General features: G+C 41.7%; 2 non-coding genes across 2 annotated transcripts; both read right to left on the minus strand.

Annotated features, from left to right (window-relative positions):
- Positions 1-1,297: 1,297 nt before the first annotated feature.
- Positions 1,298-1,411, minus strand: LOC140310521 (U5 spliceosomal RNA). The gene has a single exon (XR_011916581.1). It is a non-coding gene; the product is annotated as a U5 spliceosomal RNA (small nuclear RNA).
- Positions 1,412-17,801: 16,390 nt separating this feature from the next.
- On the minus strand, positions 17,802-17,915 carry LOC140310703 (U5 spliceosomal RNA). Its single transcript, XR_011916749.1, has one exon. It is a non-coding gene; the product is annotated as a U5 spliceosomal RNA (small nuclear RNA).
- Between the last annotated feature and the right edge of the window lie 9,087 nt (positions 17,916-27,002).

Consider the following 27,002-nt stretch of genomic DNA (forward strand, 5'->3'; position numbering starts at 1 on the left):
TCGGGCATTCGAACCTTTTCTTACCCGCTTTTTACAAATTATGGTCGAACATTCACACCTACTTGCAGCTGAATACTTCCGCTCCACCTTTTAGGTATGTATGGTTGGCATTTGCACCTCTTTTTATACTGATTGCTGAAGATTAAGTTGTTCTTTCTCAAACTACAATTTTTTTTTAATTGTTGAAACTTGATTTGAAGTGGATAAATAAGGAGGACAAACAGTTTTAAGTCACGCTGATAGAAGAAATTAATTTTATAGCAAAATCTGTATTTCGTCATATGTCGAGAGATGCTTATTGCTGAAGAAGTTCTTTCTCATTCTACAAAGTACAACGTTGTTTATCGTTGAAACTTGATTAGACATGAATAAATATGAAGGACAAAGCAGTCTTAACTTGGTTTGAGTTAAGGAATTCGTTTTATAGGAGAATCCGAATTCGTGCATAACTCATAAAATAGAGCTTATTTTCGGATTCCTGAAGAATGATTCTGGTTCTTTCTCATAATACAAAGTTTGTTGTTTATTGTTGAAACTTCATCAGAAGTGAAGAAATAAATTAATGCCTATCAACAAATTGACCTTCTGTTGACCTTCGGGGAGGTGAGTATCTTCACTAGACTCACCTGTCTGCTCTTCCTCCTCATTTAGCGTAGCTCCACCCTCTGCCTGTGAATTCTCACAGACTTCAACACTGAGTGGTGAGGCCTCTACAGGCCCCTCCCCTTTTTGCTCCTCACTTCCAATCCAAGCTTTTGGCGGGAAGTTTGAATTTATTGGGTCGTCCTCTTCACTTTGTTCACCAACCGCCACCTTTGGTCCTTCTCTTTGTTGGCTTGACTGTGGCTTTACCGTCTTTAATTTGTTGGCAAAAGATTTAGGGCAATCTCTGAAGAGGTGATTTAATTCTCCACAGAGATTACATTTCCTGCCATTTGGACACTCTCCAAAAGTTTGCCCAATTTCTCTGCTCTTCCCACATAACACCTTGGTACAAGCCTCAACCAGGTGCCCATGCTCACCACACTTGCGGCAGAACTTGGGCTGCCCCTGGTAGTGGATGTAACCTCGGTTTTCAAGGTGGCCAGAGTGTCGCCCACCCGCTGCACTGAGCACTCTTCAGCCCTTTTAAATGGTATAACTTTGCACTCCCACACGCTCCAGCAAGCACCATTCAAGCAACAACTTTGCACTCCAGCTTCGAACATCGGCACAGTCGCAACAAGTAAGGCGACTCTACTCAGAGAAGTCACTCTGCACAGTAAGAAGATTTCTTTTGCACAGACAGAAAGGGCTTCACCCGCAAAGGTAAAGCCTGCCAAAAATAGAAACAACTCATTAGTGCTGCTCTCCACGAAAGTCTTTAGTAAAAGGCGAAAGACTTGTACGTTATGAAGAGAAACCAGAGTACGATTATCCGTCACTGCGGGAGCAGGGCATCAGGCTAGTTGGCATAGCCACCTTCCCCATGGTGAGCTTTGCTTGGTTGAGACGCTTGCTCCCCCCCCCCCCTTGCTCCTCGGCTGACCAACTAGGAACAATCGGGCCCTATTCGATGGCTGCCTTGTCTTTTACTCTGTGCAAAAGACAAGGCAGCAACAAAAACACCACGAGAATCCCGTATTGAGGCTTTGTTCTGATCGCTCATTCGGTGTCGCGTTTCTTTCAAGCAATTCTCCCGGTTAGCCCACACTCGGCTCGCTCCCATAGCCGTGTTAAAGTCTACTTCGCCTTCACTCTCTTTTCTCAGCAGACTCTTGGGATTTTATCTATAAAATGAATTCCTTCACTCAAACTATGTGAAAACTGCTTTGTCCTTAATATTTACCATGTCTAGAAAGATTTAAACAAAAAAAACAACGTTGTACTTTGCAGTAAAAGAAAGAGCAAATCTAAAGTTTCAGGAATCCGAGAATAAGCTTACTTTCATGAGTTCTTCACGATTTCGGATTTTGCTATAAAATTAATTCCTTCACTCAAACTAAATTAAAACTGCTAAACCGCTAATCTGTTATATGTAAGGCAGATGTCAAATTCACCGAAATAGGATCAAAGGGTATTCAGCCAATCGAGCTGTAGCAGCTTCGGTAAAAGAGTATAAGTTGAAGAGTTTGTGAATAAAGGTGTGCGCACACATAGTGTGCTGTACGAAAATAGGCAGGGAGCAATGCCGGCTGGGGTATATGTTCTTGTATGTTGTCTGACTGTTTGATTTGAATGTGTTGTGTAAGTGTCCTGTTGAATGTTACATGTTTGGGCTTTGACACGCTTCTCTGTGGTTGTTAACTGTGTGGTGTGTCCTGAAATGTTATATGTTTGGGCTGTGTGACATGCTTAATGCTTGTCAGTAGCTACCCACTTATTCATATATAGCAACTGACAACATAAGAAGTCCGGACATACTTTGATAGTAGTTGTAGAAGTATCCTTATTGATAATAGATCACTAATTCATAGTGATAGAACAGTAGATGAACAGGTGCTTGCACATGTCTCACGAAAATAAAATGGGTGTATGATTGCTGACGGCAGAGCAATACTGCCAAACTTATGAGTTCTTGTGGCAAACTTGATTCAGTGTCTTGACGTGTATACGCTGTTTCGCTGACTTGATTGTCACAAGAAACAAAGTGTGTTTGATAAGATCCGACCATTTTATTACGGGAGGATCAGTATGTATGGATTCTGATGTGACTGATAAACCCATTCGTATCTTAAGCATAATCTAATACGTGAGACAACGCCCTGGCACACGATAAAAAAAAAAAAAGAGAGAGCGGTTTTGTGTCCCCACAGTCCATAATGTAGAAAAGAGAGAAAAAAGCCTTTCTGATTTGGTGTGTGTGCTCATAGTGCAGAGTGTAGAGAAAAGAAAGCCGTTTTGGTGTCACGGGTGTTGTGACTTACACACACACATTTCTAAATTGAGAAAGGAAATTATTTTAGAGGAAGCACTAGAGTTTAGATCCCACATTTGTTGATAGGCATTCATTTATTTCTTCACTTCTGATGAAGTTTCAACAATAAACAACAAACTTTGTATTATGAGAAAGAACCAGACTCATTCTTCAGGAATCCGAAAATAAGCTCTATTTTATGAGTTATGCACGAATTCGGATTCTCCTATAAAACGAATTCATTAACTCAAACCAAGTTAAGACTGCTTTGTCCTTCATATTTATTCATGTCTAATCAAGTTTCAACGATAAACAACGTTGTACTTTGTAGAATGAGAAAGAACTTCTTCAGCAATAAGCATCTCTCGAAATATGACGAAATACAGATTTTGCTATAAAATTAATTCCTTCTATCAGCCTGACTTAAAACTGTTTGTCCTCCTTATTTATCCACTTCAAATCAAGTTTCAACGATTAAAAAAAAATTGTAGTTTGAGAAAGAACAACTTAATCTTCAGCAATCAGTATAAAAAGAGGTGCAAATGCCAACCATACATACCTAAAAGGTGGAGCGGAAGTATTCAGCTGCAAGTAGGTGTGAATGTTCGACCATAATTTGTAAAAAGCGGGTAAGAAAAGGTTCGAATGCCCGACTATATATTAACAAAAGCGGGAGGAGAGGTCTTCGGATGAGAGTGGGTGAGAATTTCCAACCATAATCTATAAAATACGGTGAAAAAAAATATGTGAATGCCTCATAGAACACTAAAAGCGGAAGTGTTCGGCTGCAAGAAGGTGTGAATGTCCGACTATATTTGGTGAAAAGCAGGTGAAGCAAGGTCTTAATGCCCAACCTTACATCATCAAAAGCGAGATCAGAGGTGTTTGGCTGCAAGAAGGCCATAGTTTGCCAAAAGCGGGTAAGGTGCGAATGACCGACTAAATATCAACAAAAGTGGGGGCGGAGGTCTTCGGATGCAAGTGGGTGTGAATATCCCACCATACAAGTATGGTGGAGAGGAAGCTGTGAATGGCCGACCATAGTAAAAGACGGGTGAGAGAAGGTGCGAATGTCAAACCATACATAATCAAAACAGGGAGCGGAGGTGTTCTGCTGTAAGAAGGTGTGAATGTCCAACAATAGTTGGTAAAAAGCGGGTAAGAAAAGGTTAAAATACCCGACTGTACACAATCAATAGCGGGAGCGGAGTTGTTCGGCTACTAAAAGGTGTGAAAGTCCGACCATGGTTTGTAAAAAGCGGGTAAGAAAAGGTGCGAATGCCCGACAATGTATGATCAAAAGAGGGAGTGGAGGTTTTCGGCTGCAAGAAGGTCTGAATGTCCAACCATAATTTGTAAAAACCGGGGAAGAAAAGGCTCCAAAGCCCGACTATACACCATCAAAAGTGGGAGCGGAGGTGTTCAGCTGCAAGACGGTCTGAATGTCCATCAATAATTGCTAGAAAACATGAAAGAAAATTTTCGAATATCAAACTGCACATGATCATAAGCGGGAGAGGAGGTGTTCAGCTGCAAGAAGGTGTGAATGTCTACCCATAATTACTGAAAAATGGGTAAGAAAAGGTGCGAATGCCTAACCATACATCATCAAAAGAGGGAGCGGAGGTGTTCCACTGTAAGACGGTGTGAATGTCCGACCATAGATGGTAAAAAGCGGGTAAGAAAAGGTTAAATTACCCGACTGTACACAATCAAAAGAGGGAGCGGAGTTGTTCAGCTGCAAGAAGGTGTGAAAGTCCGACCTTGGTTTGTAAAAAGCGGGTAAGAAAAGGTTCGTATGCCCGAATATACACCATCAAAAGCGGAAGCGGAGGTGTTCGGCTGCAAGATATTGTGAACGTCCGACCAAAGTTTGTAAAAAGCAGTTAAGAAAAGGTTCGAATATCTAACCAAACATAATCAAAAGTGGGAGCAGAGCTGTTCGACTGGAAGTAGGTGTGAATGTCAGATCATAATTTGCAAAAAGCTGATGAGAAAGGGTGAGAATGCCCGACTATACACCATGAAATGCGGTAGCGGAGTTGTTCGGCTGTGAGTAGGTGTGAATCTCCAACCATAATTGCTGAAAAATGTGTTAGAAAAGGTAAAAATGCCGGTCCATACATAATCAAAATCGGGAGAGGTGGTGTTCAGCTGCAAGAAGGTCTAAATGTCCATCAATAATTGCTAGAAAACATGAAAGAAAATTTTCGAAAATCAAACCACAATTGATCATAAGTGGGAGAGGAGGTGTTCAGCTGCAAGAAGGTGTGAATGTCCACCCATAATACCTGAAAAATGGGTAAAAAAAAAGGTGCGAATGCCCAACCATACATCATCAAAAGCAGGAGTGCATGTGTTCGGCTACAAGAAGGTGTGAACGTCCAACCAAAGTTTGTAAAAAGCAGTTAAGAAAAGGTTCGAATATCCAACCATACATAATCAAAAGCGGGAGCAGAGCTGTTCGACTGCAAGTAGGTGTGAATGTCAGATCATAATTTGCAAAAAGCTGATGAGAAAGGGTGAAAATGCCCGACTATACACCATCAAATGCGGTAGCGGAGTTGTTCGGCTGTGAGTAGGTGTGAATCTCCAACCATAATTGCTGAAAAATGTGTTAGAAAAGGTAAAAATGCCGGTCCATACATAATCAAAATCGGGAGAGGTGGTGTTCAGCTGCAAGAAGGTCTAAATGTCCATCAATAATTGCTAGAAAACATGAAAGAAAATTTTCGAAAATCAAACCACACATGATCATAAGTGGGAGAGGAGGTGTTCAGCTGCAAGAAGGTGTGAATGTCCACCCATAATACCTGAGAAATGGGTAAAAAAAAAGGTGCGAATGCCCAACCATACATCATCAAAAGCAGGAGTGCATGTGTTTGGCTACAAGAAGGTGTGAACGTCCAACCAAAGTTTGTAAAAAGCAGTTAAGAAAAGGTTCGAATATCCAACCATACATAATCAAAAGCGGGATCAGAGCTGTTCGACTGCAAGTAGGTGTGAATGTCAGATCATAATTTGCAAAAAGCTGATGAGAAAGGGTGAGAATGCCCGACTATACACCATCAAATGCGGGAGCGGAGTTGTTCGGCTGTGAGTAGGTGTGAATCTCCGACCATAATTGCTGAAAAATGTGTTAGAAAAGGTAAGAATGCCGGTCCATACATCATCAAAAGCGAGAGAGGTTGTGTTCGGCTGCAAGTAGGTGTGAATGTCCAGCCATAATTACTCACAAACGGGTAAGAAAAGGTAGTATTGCCAGACCATATATGATCAAAACAGGGAGCGGAGGTGGTTCAGCTGCAAGAAGGTTTGAATGTCCGACTAAAGTTCAAATATATTAACAAAAGCGGGAGGAGAGGTCTTCGGATGAGAGTGGTTGAAAATTTCCGACCATAATGTATAAAATGCGGTGAAAAAAAGGTGTGATAGAACACTAAAAGGTGGAGCGGAAGTGTTCGGCTGCAAGAAGGTGTGAATGTCCGACTATATTTGGTGAAAAGCAGGTGAAGCAAGGTCTGATTGCCCAACGTTACATCATCAAAAGCGAGATCAGAGGTGTTTGGCTGCAAGAAGGCCATAGTTTGCCAAAAGCGGGTAAGGTGCGAATGTCCGACTAAATATCAACAAAATTTGGGGCGGAGGTCTTCGGTTGCAAGTGGGTGTGAATGTCCGACTATATTTGGTGAAAAGCAGGTGAAGCAAGGTCTGAATGCCCAACCTTACATCATCAAAAGCGAGATCAGAGGTGTTTGGCTGCAAGAAGGCCATAGTTTGCCAAAAGCGGGTAAGGTGCGAATGTCCGACTAAATATCAACAAAATTTGGGGCGGAGGTCTTCGGATGCAAGTGGGTGTGAATGTCCGACTATATTTGGTGAAAAGCAGGTGAAGCAAGGTCTGAATGCCCAACCTTACATCATCAAAAGCGAGATCAGAGGTGTTTGGCTGCAAGAAGGCCATAGTTTGCCAAAAGCGGGTAAGGTGCGAATGACCGACTAAATATCAACAAAAGTGGGGGCGGAGGTCTTCGGATGCAAGTGGGTGTGAATATCCCACCATACAAGTATGGTGGAGAGGAAGCTGTGAATGGCCGACCATAGTAAAAGGCGGGTAAAAAAAAGGTGCGAATGCCCAACCATACATCATCAAAAGCAGGAGTGCATGTGTTCGGCTACAAGAAGGTGTGAACGTCCAACCAAAGTTTGTAAAAAGCAGTTAAGAAAAGGTTCGAATATCCAACCAAACATAATCAAAAGCGGGAGCAGAGCTGTTCGACTGCAAGTAGGTGTGAATGTCAGATCATAATTTGCAAAAAGCTGATGAGAAAGGGTGAGAATGCCCGACTATACACCATCAAATGCGGGAGCGGAGTTGTTCGGCTGTGAGTAGGTGTGAATCTCCGACCATAATTGCTGAAAAATGTGTTAGAAAAGGTAAGAATGCCGGTCCATACATCATCAAAAGCGAGAGAGGTTGTGTTCGGCTGCAAATAGGTGTGACTGTTTGACTAAAGTTTGTAAAAAGTGGGTAAGACAAGGTGCGAATGCCTGACAATGTATGATCAAAAGCGGGAGCGGAGGTGTTCAGCTGCAAGAAGGTCTACATGTCCATCAATAATTGCTAGAAAACATGAAAGAAACTTTTCGAAAATCAAACCGCACATGATCATAAGTGGGATAGGAGGTGTTCAGCTGCAAGGTGTGAATGTTCACCCATAATTCCTGAAAAATGGGAAAAAAAAAGGTGTGAATGCCCAACCATACATCATCAAAAGCAGGAGTGGAAGTGTTCGGCTACAAGAAGGTGTGAACGTCCAACCAAAATATGTAAAAAGCAGTTAAGAAAAGGTTCGAATATCCAACCAAACATAATCAAAAGCGGGAGCAGAGCTTTTCGACTGCAAGTAGGTGTGAATGTCAGATCATAATTTGCAAAAAGCTGATGAGAAAGGGTGAGAATGCCCGACTATACATCATCAAATGCGGGAGCGGAGTTGTTCGGCTGTGAGTAGGTGTGAATCTCCGACCATAATTGCTGAAAAATGTGTTAGAAAAGGTAAAAATGCCGGTCCATACATCATCAAAAGCGAGAGAGGTTGTGTTCGGCTGCAAGTAGGTGTGAATGTCCAGCCATAATTACTCACAAACTGGTAAGAAAAGGTAGTATTGCCAGACCATATATGATCAAAACAGGGAGCGGAGGTGGTTCAGCTGCAAGAAGGTTTGAATGTCCGACTAAAGTTCAAATATATTAAAGAAAGCGGGAGGAGAGGTCTTCGGATGAGAGTGGTTGAAAATTTCCGACCATAATGTATAAAATGCGGTGAAAAAAAGGTGTGATAGAACACTAAAAGGTGGAGCGGAAGTGTTCGGCTGCAAGAAGGTGTGAATGTCCGACTATATTTGGTGAAAAGCAGGTGAAGCAAGGTCTGAATGCCCAACCTTACATCATCAAAAGCGAGATCAGAGTTGTTTGGCTGCAAGAAGGCCATAGTTTGCCAAAAGCGGGTAAGGTGCGAATGTCCGACTAAATATCAACAAAATTTGGGGCAGAGGTCTTCAGATGCAAGTGGGTGTCAATATCCAACCATACAAGTATGGTAGAGAGGAAGCTGTGAATAGCCGACCATAGTTTGGAAAAAGCGGGTAAGAAAAGGTTTGAATACCCGAACATACACCATCAAAAGAGGGAGCGGAGGTGTTCCGCTGTACGAAGGTGTGACTGTCTGACCATAGTTGATAAAAAGCGGGTAAGAAAAGGTTAAAATAACTGACTGTACACAATCAATAAGCGGGAGCGGAGTTGTTCGGCTACTAAAAGGTGTGAAAGTCCGACCCTGGTTTGTAAAAAGCGGGTAAGAAAAGGTTCGAATGCCCGAACATACACCATCAAAAGAGGGAGCGGAGGTGTTCGGCTGCAAGAAGGTGTGAACGTCCGACCAAAGTTTGTAAAAAAGCAGTTAAGAAAAGGTTCGAATATCTAACCAAACATAATCAAAAGCGGGAGCAGAGCTGTTCGACTGCAAGTAGGTGTGAATGTCAGAGAATAATTTGCAAAAAGCTGATGAGAAAGGGTGAGAAATCCCGACTATACACCATCAAATGCGGTAGCGGAGTTGTTCGGCTTTGAGTAGGTGTGATTCTCCAACCATAATTGCTGAAAAATGTGTTAGAAAAGGTAAGAATGCCGGTCCATACATCATCAAAAGCGGGAGAGGTGGTGTTCGGCTGCAAGTAGGTGTGAATGTCCATTAATAATTGCTTTAAAACATGAAAGAAAATTTTCGAATATCAAACCTTACATGATCATTAGCGGGAGAGGAGGTGTTCAGCTGCAAGAAGATGTGAATATCCACCCATAATTACTGAAAAATGGGTAGGAAAAGATGCGAATGTCCAACCATAAATCATCAAAAGCAGGAGTGGAGTTGTTCAGCTACAAGAAGGTATGAAAGTCCAACCATGGTTTGTAAAAAGCGGGTAAGAGAAGGTTCGAATACCCGAATATATACCATCAAAAGCGGAAGCGGGGGTGTTCGGCTGCAAGAAGGTGTGAACGTCCGACCAAAGTTTGTAAAAAGCAGTTAAGAAAAGGTTTGAATATCCAACCGAACATAATCAAAAGCGGGAGCAGAGCTGTTCGACTGCAAGTAGGTGTGAATGTCAGATCATAATTGCTGAAAAATGTGATAGAAAAGACTAGAATGCCGGACAATACATCATCAAAAGCGGGAGAGGTGGTTTTTCGGCTGCAAGTAGGTGTGAATGTCCAGCCATAATTACTCACAAACGGGGGAAGAAAAGGTAGTATTTCGAGACCACACATGATCAAAACAGGGAATGGAGGTGGTTCAGCTGCAAGGTGTGAATGTCTGACTAAAGTTTTTAAAAACCGTGTAAGACAAGGGGCGAATGCCCGACAATGTATGATCAAAAGAGGGAGCGGAGGTTTTTGGCTGCAAGGTCTGAATGTCCAACCATAATTTGTAAAAATCGGGGAAGAAAAGGCTCGAAAGCCCGACTATACACCATCAAAAGCGGGAGCAGAGGTGTTCAGGTGCAAGAAGGTCTGAATGTCCGACCAATAATTACTGAAAAATGGGTAAGAAAAGGTGCGAATGCCAAATCATACATCATCAAAAGCAGGAGCGGATGTGTTCGGCTACAAGAAGGTTTGAATGTCCAACCATAGTAAGTAATAGGTGGGTAAGAAAAGGCTCGAATGCCCGACTATACACCATCAAAAGCGGAAGCGGAGGTGTTCGGCTGCAAGACGGTGTGAACGTCCGACCAAAGTTTGTAAAAAGCATTAAGAAAATGTTCGAATATCCAACCAAACATAATCAAAAGCGGGAGCAGAGCTGTTCGACTGCAAGTAGGTGTGAATATCAGATCATAATTTGCAAAAAGCTGATGAGAAAGGGTGAGAATGCCCGACTATACACTATCAAATGTGGGAGCGGAGGTGTTCGTCTGTGAGTAGGTGTGAATGTCCGACCATAATTGCTGAAAAATGTGTTAGAAAAGGTAAGAATGCCGGACCATATATCATCAAAAGCGGGAGAGGTTGTGTTCGGCTGCAAGAAGGTGTGAATGTCCAGCCATAATTACTCACAAACGGGTAAGAAAAGGTACTATTGCCAGACCATATATGATCAAAACAGGGAGCGGAGGTGGTTCAGCTGCAAGAAGGTTTGAATGTCCGACTAAAGTTTGTAAAAAGCGGGTAAGACAAGGTGTGAATGCCCGACAATGTATGATCAAAAGAGGAGCGGAGGTGTTCGGCTGCAAGACGGTGTGAACGTCCGACCAAAGTTTGTAAAAAGCATTAAGAAAATGTTCGAATATCCAACCAAACATAATCAAAAGCGGGAGCAGAGCTGTTCGACTGCAAGTAGGTGTGAATATCAGATCATAATTTGCAAAAAGCTGATGAGAAAGGGTGAGAATGCCCGACTATACACTAAAGTTTGTAAAAAGCGGGTAAGACAAGGTGTGAATGCCCGACAATGTATGATCAAAAGAGGAGCGGAGGTTTTCGGCTGCAAGAAGGTCTGAATGTCCACCCATAATTACTGAAAAATGGGTAAGAAAAGGTGCGAAAGCCCAACCGCACATGATCATAAGTGGATGAGAAGGTGTTCGACTGCAAGTAGGTGTGAATGTAAGATCATAATTTGTAAAAAGCGGGTAAGAAAGGGTAAGAATGCCCAACCATAAATTATCAAAAGCGGCAGCAGAGTTTCGGCTGGTATTTATCAATGTCTAGATAGATTTCAACAAAAAACAACGTTGTACTTTGCAGTAAAAGAAAGTGCAAATCAAAAGTTTTAGGAATCCGAGAATAAGCTTATTTTCATGAGTTCTGCACGATTTCGGATTTTATGTATAAAATGAATTCCTTCACGCAAACTAAGTTAACACTGCTTTGTCCTTCATATGTACCCATTTCTACATATATTTCAAGCATAAACTTCCTCATACTACCCTGAATGAGAAAGAGCCACACTTGTGATTAAGCCATGCGCCCCTTTTGAGGAGTTCTGCATGGTTTGGGATTTTATCTATAAAATTAATTCCTTCACTCAAACTATGTTAAAACGGCTTTTACCTTCATATTTATCAATGTCTCGATAGATTTAAACAAAAAAACAACGTTGTACTTTGCAATAAAAGAAAGAGCAAATCAAAAGTTTTAGGAATCCGAGAATAAGCTTATTTTCATGAGTTCTGCACGATTTCGGATTTTATGTATAAAATGAATTCATTCACTCAAACCAAGTTAAAACTGCTTTTTCCTTCATATTTATCAATATCTAGATCGACTTCAACAAAGAACAACATTGTATTTTGCAGTAGAAGAAAGAGCAAAACTGAAGGATCAGGAATCCGAGAATAAGCTTCTTTTCATACGTTCTGCATGATTTGGGATTTTATGTATAAAATTAATTCCTTCACTCAAACTAAGTTAACACTGCTTTGTCCTTCATATGTACCCATTTCTACATATATTTCAAGCATAAACTTCCTCATACTACCCTGAATGAGAAAGAGCCACACTTGTGATTAAGCCATACGCCCCTTTTGAGGAGTTCTGCATGATTTGGGATTTTATCTATAAAATCAATTCCTTCACTCAAACTATGTTAAAACGGCTTTTACCTTCATATTTATCAATGTCTCGATAGATTTAAACAAAAAAACAACGTTGTACTTTGCAGTAAAAGAAAGAGCCAATCAAAAGTTTTAGGAATCCGAGAATAAGCTTATTTTCATGAGTTCTGCACGATTTCGGATTTTATGTATAAAATGAATTCATTCACTCAAACCAAGTTAAAACTGCTTTTTCCTTCATATTTATCAATGTCTAGATCGACTTCAACAAAGAACAACATTGTATTTTGCAGTAGAAGAAAGAGCAAAACTGAAGGATCAGGAATCCGAGAATAAGCTTATTTTCTTATGGGCAAGTGGGAACTGCTTTGTCCTTCATATTTATCAATGTGTAGATGGATTTCAACTTCTTCTACTGCAAACTCCAATGTTTTTCTTTGTTGAAGTCGATCTAGACATTGATGAATATGGAAGGACAAAGCAGTTTTAACTTGGTTTGAGCAAAGCAATTCATTTTATAGCAAAATCCGAAATCGTGCAGAACTCATGAAAGCAGGCTTATACTCGGATTCCTGAAACTTTAGATTTGCTCTTTCTTTTAAGCAAAGTACAACGTTGTTTTTTTGTTGAAATCTTTCTAGACATGGTAAATATGAAGGACAAATCAGTTTTAACATAGTTTGAGTGAAGTAATGCATTTTATAAGCAAAATCCCAAATCATGCAGAACTCACGAAAAGCTTTTTCTCGCTTTTAACTGCTTTTTACAAACTTTGGTCGGACGTTAACACCTTCTTGCATCTGAACACCTCCGCTTCCGCTTTTGATGATGTATATTCGGGCAATCGAACCTTTTATTACCCGCTTTTTACAAACCATTGTCGGACTTTCACACCTTCTTGCAGCCGAACACCACCTCTCCCGCTTTTGATGATGTATGGTCCAGTATTCTTACCTTTTCTAACACATTTTTCAGCAATTATGGTCGGACATTCACACCTACTCACAGCTGGACACCTCCGCTCCCGCTTTTGATCATACAATGTCGGGACATCGCTCCTTGTCTTACCAGCTTTTTACAAACTTTAGTCGAACATTCACACCTTCTTGCAGCTGAACACCTCCGCTCCCGCTTTTGATGATGTATAGTCGGGATTTCGAGCCTTTTCTTACCCGGTTTTTAGCAATTATGGTTGGACATTCAGACCTTGCAGCCGAACACCTCCGCTCTCTCTTTTGATCATACATTGTCGGGCATTCGCACCTTGTCTTACCCGCTTTTTACAAACTATAGTCAGACATTCACACCTTGCAGCTGAACCTCCGCTCCCTGTTTTGATGATGTATGGTCTGGCAATACTACCTTTTCTTCCCCCGTTTGTGAGTAATTATGGCTGGACATTCACACCTACTTGCAGTCGAACAGCTCTGCTCCCGCTTTTGATTATGTTTGGTTGGATATTCGAACCTTTTCTTAACTGCTTTTTAAAAACCATGGTGGGACTTTCACACCTTCTTGTAGCCGAACAACTCCGCTCCCGCTATTGATTTTGTACAGTCGGGTATTTTAACCTTTTCTTACCCGCTTTTTACCAACTATGGTCGGACATTCACACAATCTTACAGCGGTTTTTATGGTGTATAGTCGGGCATTCGAACCTTTTCCTACCCGCTATTTACAAACTATGGTAGGACATTCAAACTTTCGTGTATCCGAAAACCTCCGCTCTCTCTTTTGATCATACATTGTCGGACATTCGCACCTTTTCTTACCCGCTTTTTACAAACCATTGTCGGACTGTCACACCTTCTTGTAGCCGAACACATCCGCTCCCGCTATTGATTGTGTACAGTCGGGTATATTAACCTTTTCTTACCCGCTTTTTACCAAGTATGGTTGGACATTTACACCTTCGTACAGCGGAACACCTCCGCTCCCTCTTTTGATGGTGTATGTTCGGGCATTCAAACCTTTTCTTACCCGCTTTTTCCAAACTATGGTCGGCTATTCACAGCTTCCTCTCCACCATACTTGTATGGTGGGATATTCACACCCACTTGCATCCGAAGACCTCCACCCCAAATTTTGTTGATATTTAGTCGGACATTCGCACCTTACCCGCTTTTGGCAAACTATGGCCTTCTTGCAGCCAAACAACTCTGATCTTGCTTTTGATGATGTAAGGTTGGGCATTCAGACCTTGCTTCACCTGCTTTTCACCAAATATAGTCGGACATTCACACCTTCTTGCAGCCGAACACTTCCGCTCCACCTTTTAGTGTTCTATCACACCTTTTTTTTCACCGCATTTTATACATTGTGGTTGGAAATTTTCAACCACTCTCATCCGAAGACCTCTCCTCCCGCTTTTGTTAATATATTTGAACTTTAGTTTGACATTCAAACCTTCTTGCAGCTGAACCACCTCCGCTCCCTGTTTTGATCATATATGGTCTGGCTACTACCTTTTCTTACCCGTTTGTGAGTAATTATGGCTGGACATTCACACCTACTTGCAGTCGAACACAACCTCTCTCGCTTTTGATGATGTATGGACTGGCATTTTTACCTTTTCTAACACATTTTTCAGCAATTATGGTCGGAGATTCACACCTACTCACAGCCGAACAACTCCGCTCCCGCATTTGATGATGTATAGTCGGGCATTCTCACCCTTTCTCATCAGCTTTTTGCAAATTATGATCTGACATTCACACCTACTTGCAGTCGAACAGCTCTGCTCCCGCTTTTGATTATGTTTGGTTGGATATTCGAACCTTTTCTTAACTTCTTTTTACATATTTTGGTTGGACGTTCACACCTTCTTGTAGCCGAACACTTCCACTCCTGCTTTTGATGATGTATGGTTGGGCATTCACACCTTTTTTTTGCCCATTTTTCAGGAATTATGGGTGGACATTCACACCTTGCAGCTGAACACCTCCTATCCCACTTATGATCATGTGCGTTTTGATTTTCGAAAAGTTTCTTTCATGTTTTCTAGCAATTATTGATGGACATGTAGACCTTCTTGCAGCTGAACACCTCCGCTCCCGCTTTTGATCATACATTGTCAGGCATTCGCACCTTGTCTTACCCACTTTTTACAAACTTTAGTCGAACAGTCACACCTACTTGCAGCCGAACACCACCTCTCCCGCTTTTGATGATGTATGGTCCAGCATTCTTACCTTTTCTAACACATTCTTCAGCAATTATGGTCGGACATTCACACCTACTCAGAGCCGAACAACTCCGCTCCCGCATTTGATGGTGTATAGTCGGGCATTCTCACCCTTTCTCATCAGCTTTTTACAAATTATGAGCTGACATTCACACCTGCTTTTGATAATGTATTGTTAGGCATTCGCACCTTTTTTTTACCCATTTTTCATGAATTATGGGTGGACATTCACACCTTCTTGCAGCCGAACACCTCCTCTCCCGCTTATGATCATGTGCGGTTTGATATTCGAAAATTTACTTTCTTGTTTTAAAGCAATTATTGATGGACATTCAAACCTTCTTTTTGATGGTGTATAGTCGGGCTTTCGAGCCTTTTCTTCCCGGTTTTTACAAACCATGGTCGGACTTTCACACCTTCTTGTAGCGGAACAACTCCGCTCCCGCTATTGATTGTGTACAGTCGGGTATTTTAACCTTTTCTTACCCGCTTTTTACCAACTATGGTCGGACATTCACACCGTCTTACAGCGGAACACCTCTGCTCCCGCTTTTGATGGTGTATAGTCGGGCATTCGAACCTTTTCTTACCCGCTTTTTACAAACTATGGTGGGACATTCACACCTTCTTGTATCCGAAAACCTCCGCTCTCTCTTTTGATCATACATTGTCGGACATTCGCACCTTTTCTTACCCGCTTTTTAAAAACCATGGTCGGACTTTCACATCTTCTTGTAGCCGAACACATCCGCTCCCGCTATTGATTGTGTACAGTCGGGTATTTTAACCTTTTCTTACCCGCTTTTTACCAACTATGGTCGGACATTCACACCTTCGTACAGCGGAACACCTCCGCTCCCTCTTTTGATGGTGTATGTTCGGGCATTCAAACCTTTTCTTACCCGCTTTTTCCAAACTATGGTCGGCTATTCACAGCTTCCTCTCCACCATACTTGTATGGTGGAATATTCACACCCACTTGCATCCGAAGACCTCCGCCCCAAATTTTGTTGATATTTAGTCGGACATTCGCACCTTACCCGCTTTTGGAAAACTATGGCCTTCTTGCAGCCAAACACCTCTGATCTCGCTTTTGATGATGTAAGGTTGGGCATTCAGACCTTGCTTCACCTGCTTTTCACCAAATATAGTCGGACATTCACACCTTCTTGCAGCCGAACACTTCCGCTTTTAGTGTTCTATGAGGCATTCACATATTTTTTTTCACCGTATTTTATAGATTATGGTTGGAAATTCTCACCCACTCTCATCCGAAGACCTCTCCTCCCGCTTTTGTTAATATATAGTCGGGCATTCGAACCTTTTCTTACCCGCTTTTTACAAATTATGGTCGAACATTCACACCTACTTGCAGCTGAATACTTCCGCTCCACCTTTTAGGTATGTATGGTTGGCATTTGCACCTCTTTTTATACTGATTGCTGAAGATTAAGTTGTTCTTTCTCAAACTACAATTTTTTTTTAATTGTTGAAACTTGATTTGAAGTGGATAAATAAGGAGGACAAACAGTTTTAAGTCACGCTGATAGAAGGAATTAATTTTATAGCAAAATCTGTACTTCGTCATATGTCGAGAGATGCTTATTGCTGAAGAAGTTCTTTCTCATTCTACAAAGTACAACGTTGTTTATCGTTGAAACTTGATTAGACATGAATAAATATGAAGGACAAAGCAGTCTTAACTTGGTTTGAGTTAAGGAATTCGTTTTATAGGAGAATCCGAATTCGTGCATAACTCATAAAATAGAGCTTATTTTCGGATTCCTGAAGAATGATTCTGGTTCTTTCTCATAATACAAAGTTTGTTGTTTATTGTTGAAACTTCATCAGAAGTGAAGAAATAAATTAATGCCTATCAACAAATTGACCTTCTGTTGACCTTCGGGGAGGTGAGTATCTTCACTAGACTCACCTGTCTGCTCTTCCTCCTCATTTAGCGTAGCTCCACCCTCTGCCTGTGAATTCTCACAGACTTCAACACTGAGTGGTGAGGCCTCTACAGGCCCCTCCCCTTTTTGCTCCTCACTTCCAATCCAAGCTTTTGGCGGGAAGTTTGAATTTATTGGGTCGTCCTCTTCACTTTGTTCACCAACCGCCACCTTTGGTCCTTCTCTTTGTTGGCTTGACTGTGGCTTTACCGTCTTTAATTTGTTGGCAAAAGATTTAGGGCAATCTCTGAAGAGGTGATTTAATTCTCCACAGAGATTACATTTCCTGCCATTTGGACACTCTCCAAAAGTTTGCCCAATTTCTCTGCTCTTCCCACATAACACCTTGGTACAAGCCTCAACCAGGTGCCCATGCTCACCACACTTGCGGCAGAACTTGGGCTGCCCCTGGTAGTGGATGTAACCTCGGTTTTCAAGGTGGCCAGAGTGTCGCCCACCCGCTGCACTGAGCACTCTTCAGCCCTTTTAAATGGTATAACTTTGCACTCCTGCACGCTCCAGCAAGCACCATTCAAGCAACAACTTTGCACTCCAGCTTCGAACATCGGCACAGTCGCAACAAGTAAGGCGACTCTACTCAGAGAAGTCACTCTGCACAGTAAGAAGATTTCTTTTGCACAGACAGAAAGGGCTTCACCCGCAAAGGTAAAGCCTGCCAAAAATAGAAACAACTCATTAGTGCTGCTCTCCACAGAAATCTTTGGTAAAAGGCGAAAGACTTGTACGTTATGAAGAGAAACCAGAGTACGATTATCCGTCACTGCGGGAGCAGGGCATCAGGCTAGTTGGCATAGCCACCTTCCCCATGGTGAGCTTTGCTTGGTTGAGACGCTTGCTCCCCCCCCCCCTTGCTCCTCGGCTGACCAACTAGGAACAATCGGGCCCTATTCGATGGCTGCCTTGTCTTTTACTCTGTGCAAAAGACAAGGCAGCAACAAAAACACCACGAGAATCCCGTATTGAGGCTTTGTTCTGATCGCTCATTCGGTGTCGCGTTTCTTTCAAGCAATTCTCCCGGTTAGCCCACACTCGGCTCGCTCCCATAGCCGTGTTAAAGTCTACTTCGCCTTCACTCTCTTTTCTCAGCAGACTCTTGGGATTTTATCTATAAAATGAATTCCTTCACTCAAACTATGTGAAAACTGCTTTGTCCTTAATATTTACCATGTCTAGAAAGATTTAAACAAAAAAAACAACGTTGTACTTTGCAGTAAAAGAAAGAGCAAATCTAAAGTTTCAGGAATCCGAGAATAAGCTTACTTTCATGAGTTCTTCACGATTTCGGATTTTGCTATAAAATTAATCCCTTCACTCAAACTAAATTAAAACTGCTAAACCGCTAATCTGTTATATGTAAGGCAGATGTCAAATTCACCGAAATAGGATCAAAGGGTATTCAGCCAATCGAGCTGTAGCAGCTTCGGTAAAAGAGTATAAGTTGAAGAGTTTGTGAATAAAGGTGTGCGCACACATAGTGTGCTGTACGAAAATAGGCAGGGAGCAATGCCGGCTGGGGTATATGTTCTTGTATGTTGTCTGACTGTTTGATTTGAATGTGTTGTGTAAGTGTCCTGTTGAATGTTACATGTTTGGGCTTTGACACGCTTCTCTGTGGTTGTTATCTGTGTGGTGTGTCCTGAAATGTTATATGTTTGGGCTGTGTGACATGCTTAATGCTTTTCAGTAGCTACCCACTTATTCATATATAGCAACTGACAACATAAGAAGTCCGGACATACTTTGATAGTAGTTGTAAAAGTATCCTTATTGATAATAGATCACTAATTCATTGTGATAGAACAGTAGATGAACAGGTGCTTGCACATGTCTCACGAAAATAAAATGGGTGTATGATTGCTGACAGCAGAGCAATACTGCCAAACTTATGAGTTCTTGTGGCAAACTTGATTCAGTGTCTTGACGTGTATACGCTGTTTCGCTGACTTGATTGTCACAAGAAACAAAGTGTGTTTGATAAGATCCGACCATTTTATTACGGGAGGATCAGTATGTATGGATTCTGATGTGACTGATAAACCCATTCGTATCTTAAGCATAATCTAATACGTGAGACAACGCCCTGGCACACGATAAAAAAAAAAAAGAGAGAGCGGTTTTGTGTCCCCACAGTCCATAATGTAGAAAAGAGAGAAAAAAGCCTTTCTGATTTGGTGTGTGTGCTCATAGTGCAGAGTGTAGAGAAAAGAAAGCCGTTTTGGTGTCACGGGTGTTGTGACTTACACACACACATTTCTAAATTGAGAAAGGAAATTATTTTAGAGGAAGCACTAGAGTTTAGATCCCACATTTGTTGATAGGCATTCATTTATTTCTTCACTTCTGATGAAGTTTCAACAATAAACAACAAACTTTGTATTATGAGAAAGAACCAGACTCATTCTTCAGGAATCCGAAAATAAGCTCTATTTTATGAGTTATGCACGAATTCGGATTCTCCTATAAAACGAATTCATTAACTCAAACCAAGTTAAGACTGCTTTGTCCTTCATATATATTCATGTCTAATCAAGTTTCAACGATAAACAACGTTGTACTTTGTAGAATGAGAAAGAACTTCTTCAGCAATAAGCATCTCTCGAAATATGACGAAATACAGATTTTGCTATAAAATTAATTCCTTCTATCAGCCTGACTTAAAACTGTTTGTCCTCCTTATTTATCCACTTCAAATCAAGTTTCAACAATTAAAAAAAATTTGTAGTTTGAGAAAGAACAACTTAATCTTCAGCAATCAGTATAAAAAGAGGTGCAAATGCCAACCATACATACCTAAAAGGTGGAGCGGAAGTATTCAGCTGCAAGTAGGTGTGAATGTTCGACCATAATTTGTAAAAAGCGGGTAAGAAAAGGTTCGAATGCCCGACTATATATTAACAAAAGCGGGAGGAGAGGTCTTCGGATGAGAGTGGGTGAGAATTTCCAACCATAATCTATAAAATACGGTGAAAAAAAATATGTGAATGCCTCATAGAACACTAAAAGCGGAAGTGTTCGGCTGCAAGAAGGTGTAAATGTCCGACTATATTTGGTGAAAAGCAGGTGAAGCAAGGTCTGAATGCCCAACCTTACATCATCAAAAGCGAGATCAGAGGTGTTTGGCTGCAAGAAGGCCATAGTTTGCCAAAAGCGGGTAAGGTGCGAATGACCGACTAAATATCAACAAAAGTGGGGGCGGAGGTCTTCGGATGCAAGTGGGTGTGAATATCCCACCATACAAGTATGGTGGAGAGGAAGCTGTGAATGGCCGACCATAGTAAAAGGCGGGTGAGAGAAGGTGCGAATGTCAAATCATACATAATCAAAACAGGGAGCGGAGGTGTTCTGCTGTAAGAAGGTGTGAATGTCCAACCATAGTTGGTAAAAAGCGGGTAAGAAAAGGTTAAAATACCCGACTGTACACAATCAGTAGCGGGAGCGGAGTTGTTCGGCTACTAAAAGGTGTGAAAGTCCGACCATGGTTTGTAAAAAGCGGGTAAGAAAAGGTGCGAATGCCCGACAATGTATGATCAAAAGAGGGAGTGGAGGTTTTCGGCTGCAAGAAGGTCTGAATGTCCAACCATAATTTGTAAAAACCGGGGAAGAAAAGGCTCGAAAGCCCGACTATACACCATCAAAAGTGGGAGCGGAGGTGTTCAGCTGCAAGACGGTGTGAATGTCTACCCATAATTACTGAAAAATGGGTAAGAAAAGGTGCGAATGCCTAACCATACATCATCAAAAGAGGGAGCGGAGGTGTTCCACTGTAAGACGGTGTGAATGTCCGACCATAGATGGTAAAAAGCGGGTAAGAAAAGGTTGAATTACCCGACTGTACACAATCAAAAGAGGGAGCGGAGTTGTTCAGCTAAGAGAAGGTGTGAAAGTCCGACCTTGGTTTGTAAAAAGCGGGTAAGAAAAGGTTCGTATGCCCGAATATACACCATCAAAAGCGGAAGCGGAGGTGTTCGGCTGCAAGATATTGTGAACGTCCGACCAAAGTTTGTAAAAAGCAGTTAAGAAAAGGTTCGAATATCTAACCAAACATAATCAAAAGTGGGAGCAGAGCTGTTCGACTGGAAGTAGGTGTGAATGTCAGATCATAATTTGCAAAAAGCTGATGAGAAAGGGTGAGAATGCCCGACTATACACCATCAAATGCGGTAGCGGAGTTGTTCGGCTGTGAGTAGGTGTGAATCTCCAACCATAATTGCTGAAAAATGTGTTAGAAAAGGTAAAAATGCCGGTCCATACATAATCAAAATCGGGAGAGGTGGTGTTCAGCTGCAAGAAGGTCTAAATGTCCATCAGAAAACATGAAAGAAAATTTTCGAAAATCAAACCACACATGATCATAAGTGGGAGAGGAGGTGTTCAGCTGCAAGAAGGTGTGAATGTCCACCCATAATACCTGAAAAATGGGTAAAAAAAAAGGTGCGAATGCCCAACCATACATCATCAAAAGCAGGAGTGCATGTGTTCGGCTACAAGAAGGTGTGAACGTCCAACCAAAGTTTGTAAAAAGCAGTTAAGAAAAGGTTCGAATATCCAACCATACATAATCAAAAGCGGGAGCAGAGCTGTTCGACTGCAAGTAGGTGTGAATGTCAGATCATAATTTGCAAAAAGCTGATGAGAAAGGGTGAAAATGCCCGACTATACACCATCAAATGCGGTAGCGGAGTTGTTCGGCTGTGAGTAGGTGTCAATCTCCAACCATAATTGCTGAAAAATGTGTTAGAAAAGGTAAAAATGCCGGTCCATACATAATCAAAATCGGGAGAGGTGGTGTTCAGCTGCAAGAAGGTCTAAATGTCCATCAATAATTGCTAGAAAACATGAAAGAAAATTTTCGAAAATCAAACCACACATGATCATAAGTGGGAGAGGAGGTGTTCAGCTGCAAGAAGGTGTGAATGTCCACCCATAATACCTGAGAAATGGGTAAAAAAAAGGTGCGAATGCCCAACCATACATCATCAAAAGCAGGAGTGCATGTGTTTGGCTACAAGAAGGTGTGAACGTCCAACCAAAGTTTGTAAAAAGCAGTTAAGAAAAGGTTCGAATATCCAACCATACATAATCAAAAGCGGGAGCAGAGCTGTTCGACTGCAAGTAGGTGTGAATGTCAGATCATAATTTGCAAAAAGCTGATGAGAAAGGGTGAGAATGCCCGACTATACACCATCAAATGCGGTAGCGGAGTTGTTCGGCTGTGAGTAGGTGTGAATCTCCAACCATAATTGCTGAAAAATGTGTTAGAAAAGGTAAAAATGCCGGTCCATACATAATCAAAATCGGGAGAGGTGGTGTTCAGCTGCAAGAAGGTCTAAATGTCCATCAGAAAACATGAAAGAAAATTTTCGAAAATCAAACCACACATGATCATAAGTGGGAGAGGAGGTGTTCAGCTGCAAGAAGGTGTGAATGTCCACCCATAATACCTGAAAAATGGGTAAAAAAAAAGGTGCGAATGCCCAACCATACATCATCAAAAGCAGGAGTGCATGTGTTCGGCTACAAGAAGGTGTGAACGTCCAACCAAAGTTTGTAAAAAGCAGTTAAGAAAAGGTTCGAATATCCAACCATACATAATCAAAAGCGGGAGCAGAGCTGTTCGACTGCAAGTAGGTGTGAATGTCAGATCATAATTTGCAAAAAGCTGATGAGAAAGGGTGAAAATGCCCGACTATACACCATCAAATGCGGTAGCGGAGTTGTTCGGCTGTGAGTAGGTGTCAATCTCCAACCATAATTGCTGAAAAATGTGTTAGAAAAGGTAAAAATGCCGGTCCATACATAATCAAAATCGGGAGAGGTGGTGTTCAGCTGCAAGAAGGTCTAAATGTCCATCAATAATTGCTAGAAAACATGAAAGAAAATTTTCGAAAATCAAACCACACATGATCATAAGTGGGAGAGGAGGTGTTCAGCTGCAAGAAGGTGTGAATGTCCACCCATAATACCTGAGAAATGGGTAAAAAAAAGGTGCGAATGCCCAACCATACATCATCAAAAGCAGGAGTGCATGTGTTTGGCTACAAGAAGGTGTGAACGTCCAACCAAAGTTTGTAAAAAGCAGTTAAGAAAAGGTTCGAATATCCAACCATACATAATCAAAAGCGGGATCAGAGCTGTTCGACTGCAAGTAGGTGTGAATGTCAGATCATAATTTGCAAAAAGCTGATGAGAAAGGGTGAGAATGCCCGACTATACACCATCAAATGCGGGAGCGGAGTTGTTCGGCTGTGAGTAGGTGTGAATCTCCGACCATAATTGCTGAAAAATGTGTTAGAAAAGGTAAGAATGCCGGTCCATACATCATCAAAAGCGAGAGAGGTTGTGTTCGGCTGCAAGTAGGTGTGAATGTCCAGCCATAATTACTCACAAACGGGTAAGAAAAGGTAGTATTGCCAGACCATATATGATCAAAACAGGGAGCGGAGGTGGTTCAGCTGCAAGAAGGTTTGAATGTCCGACTAAAGTTCAAATATATTAACAAAAGCGGGAGGAGAGGTCTTCGGATGAGAGTGGTTGAAAATTTCCAACCATAATGTATAAAATGCGGTGAAAAAAAGGTGTGATAGAACACTAAAAGGTGGAGCGGAAGTGTTCGGCTGCAAGAAGGTGTGAATGTCCGACTATATTTGGTGAAAAGCAGGTGAAGCAAGGTCTGAATGCCCAACCTTACATCATCAAAAGCGAGATCAGAGGTGTTTGGCTGCAAGAAGGCCATAGTTTGCCAAAAGCGGGTAAGGTGCGAATGTCCGACTAAATATCAACAAAATTTGGGGCGGAGGTCTTCGGATGCAAGTGGGTGTGAATGTCCGACTATATTTGGTGAAAAGCAGGTGAAGCAAGGTCTGAATGCCCAACCTTACATCATCAAAAGCGAGATCAGAGGTGTTTGGCTGCAAGAAGGCCATAGTTTGCCAAAAGCGGGTAAGGTGCGAATGACCGACTAAATATCAACAAAAGTGGGGGCGGAGGTCTTCGGATGCAAGTGGGTGTGAATATCCCACCATACAAGTATGGTGGAGAGGAAGCTGTGAATAGCCGACCATAGTTTGGAAAAAGCGGGTAAGAAAAGGTTTGAATACCCGAACATACACCATCAAAAGAGGGAGCGGAGGTGTTCCGCTGTACGAAGGTGTGAATGTCTGACCATAGTTGATAAAAAGCGGGTAAGAAAAGGTTAAAATACCCGACTGTACACAATCAATAGCGGGAGCGGAGTTGTTCGGCTACTAAAAGGTGTGAAAGTCCGACCCTGGTTTGTAAAAAGCGGGTAAGAAAAGGTTCGAATGCCCGAACATACACCATCAAAAGAGGGAGCGGAGGTGTTCGGCTGCAAGAAGGTGTGAACGTCCGACCAAAGTTTGTAAAAAAGCAGTTAAGAAAAGGTTTGAATATCTAACCAAACATAATCAAAAGCGGGAGCAGAGCTGTTCGACTGCAAGTAGGTGTGAATGTCAGAGAATAATTTGCAAAAAGCTGATGAGAAAGGGTGAGAAATCCCGACTATACACCATCAAATGCGGTAGCGGAGTTGTTCGGCTGTGAGTAGGTGTGATTCTCCAACCATAATTGCTGAAAAATGTGTTAGAAAAGGTAAGAATGCCGGTCCATACATCATCAAAAGCGGGAGAGGTGGTGTTCAGCTGCAAGTAGGTGTGAATGTCCATTAATAATTGCTTTAAAACATGAAAGAAAATTTTCGAATATCAAACCTTACATGATCATTAGCGGGAGAGGAGGTGTTCAGCTGCAAGAAGATGTGAATATCCACCCATAATTACTGAAAAATGGGTAGGAAAAGATGCGAATGTCCAACCATAAATCATCAAAAGCAGGAGTGGAGTTGTTCAGCTACAAGAAGGTATGAAAGTCCAACCATGGTTTGTAAAAAGCGGGTAAGAGAAGGTTCGAATACCCGAATATATACCATCAAAAGCGGAAGCGGGGGTGTTCGGCTGCAAGAAGGTGTGAACGTCCAACCAAAGTTTGTGAAAAGCAGTTAAGAAAAGGTTTGAATATCCAACCGAACATAATCAAAAGCGGGAGCAGAGCTGTTCGACTGCAAGTAGGTGTGAATGTCAGATCATAATTGCTGAAAAATGTGATAGAAAAGACTAGAATGCCGGACAATACATTATCAAAAGCGGGAGAGGTGGTTTTTCGGCTGCAAGTAGGTGTGAATGTCCAGCCATAATTACTCACAAACGGGGGAAGAAAAGGTAGTATTTCCAGACCACACATGATCAAAACAGGCAATGGAGGTGGTTCAGCTGCAAGGTGTGAATGTCTGACTAAAGTTTTTGATAACCGTGTAAGACAAGGGGCGAATGCCCGACAATGTATGATCAAAAGAGGGAGCGGAGGTTTTTGGCTGCAAGGTCTGAATGTCCAACCATAATTTGTAAAAATCGGGGAAGAAAAGGCTCGAAAGCCCGACTATACACCATCAAAAGCGGGAGCAGAGGTGTTCAGGTGCAAGAAGGTCTGAATGTCCGACCAATAATTACTGAAAAATGGGTAAGAAAAGGTGCGAATGCCAAATCATACATCATCAAAAGCAGGAGCGGGTGTGTTCGGCTACAAGAAGGTTTGAATGTCCCACCATAGTAAGTAATAGGTGGGTAAGAAAAGGCTCGAATGCCCGACTATACACCATCAAAAGCGGAAGCGGAGGTGTTCGGCTGCAAGACGGTGTGAACGTCCGACCAAAGTTTGTAAAAAGCATTAAGAAAATGTTCGAATATCCAACCAAACATAATCAAAAGCGGGAGCAGAGCTGTTCGACTGCAAGTAGGTGTGAATATCAGATCATAATTTGCAAAAAGCTGATGAGAAAGGGTGAGAAAACCCGACTATACACTATCAAATGTGGGAGCGGAGGTGTTCGTCTGTGAGTAGGTGTGAATGTCCGACCATAATTGCTGAAAAATGTGTTAGAAAAGGTAAGAATGCCGGACCATATATCATCAAAAGCGGGAGAGGTTGTGTTCGGCTGCAAGAAGGTGTGAATGTCCAGCCATAATTACTCACAAACGGGTAAGAAAAGGTACTATTGCCAGACCATATATGATCAAAACAGGGAGCGGAGGTGGTTCAGCTGCAAGAAGGTTTGAATGTCCGACTAAAGTTTGTAAAAAGCGGGTAAGACAAGGTGTGAATGCCCGACAATGTATGATCAAAAGAGGAGCGGAGGTTTTCGGCTGCAAGAAGGTCTGAATGTCCACCCATAATTACTGAAAAATGGGTAAGAAAAGGTGCGAAAGCCCAACCGCACATGATCATAAGTGGATGAGAAGGTGTTCGACTGCAAGTAGGTGTGAATGTAAGATCATAATTTGTAAAAAGCGGGTAAGAAAGGGTAAGAATGCCCAACCATAAATTATCAAAAGCGGCAGCAGAGTTTCGGCTGGTATTTATCAATGTCTAGATAGATTTCAACAAAAAACAACGTTGTACTTTGCAGTAAAAGAAAGTGCAAATCAAAAGTTTTAGGAATCCGAGAATAAGCTTATTTTCATGAGTTCTGCACGATTTCGGATTTTATGTATAAAATTAATTCCTTCACGCAAACTAAGTTAACACTGCTTTGTCCTTCATATGTACCCATTTCTACATATATTTCAAGCATAAACTTCCTCATACTACCCTGAATGAGAAAGAGCCACACTTGTGATTAAGCCATGCGCCCCTTTTGAGGAGTTCTGCATGGTTTGGGATTTTATCTATAAAATTAATTCCTTCACTCAAACTATGTTAAAACGGCTTTTACCTTCATATTTATCAATGTCTCGATAGATTTAAACAAAAAAACAACGTTGTA

The sequence above is a fragment of the Leuresthes tenuis genome, unplaced genomic scaffold (assembly GCF_036924035.1).
Source record: "Leuresthes tenuis unplaced genomic scaffold, fLeuTen1.0.hap1 SCAF_6, whole genome shotgun sequence".
NCBI lineage: Eukaryota > Metazoa > Chordata > Actinopteri > Atheriniformes > Atherinopsidae > Leuresthes > Leuresthes tenuis.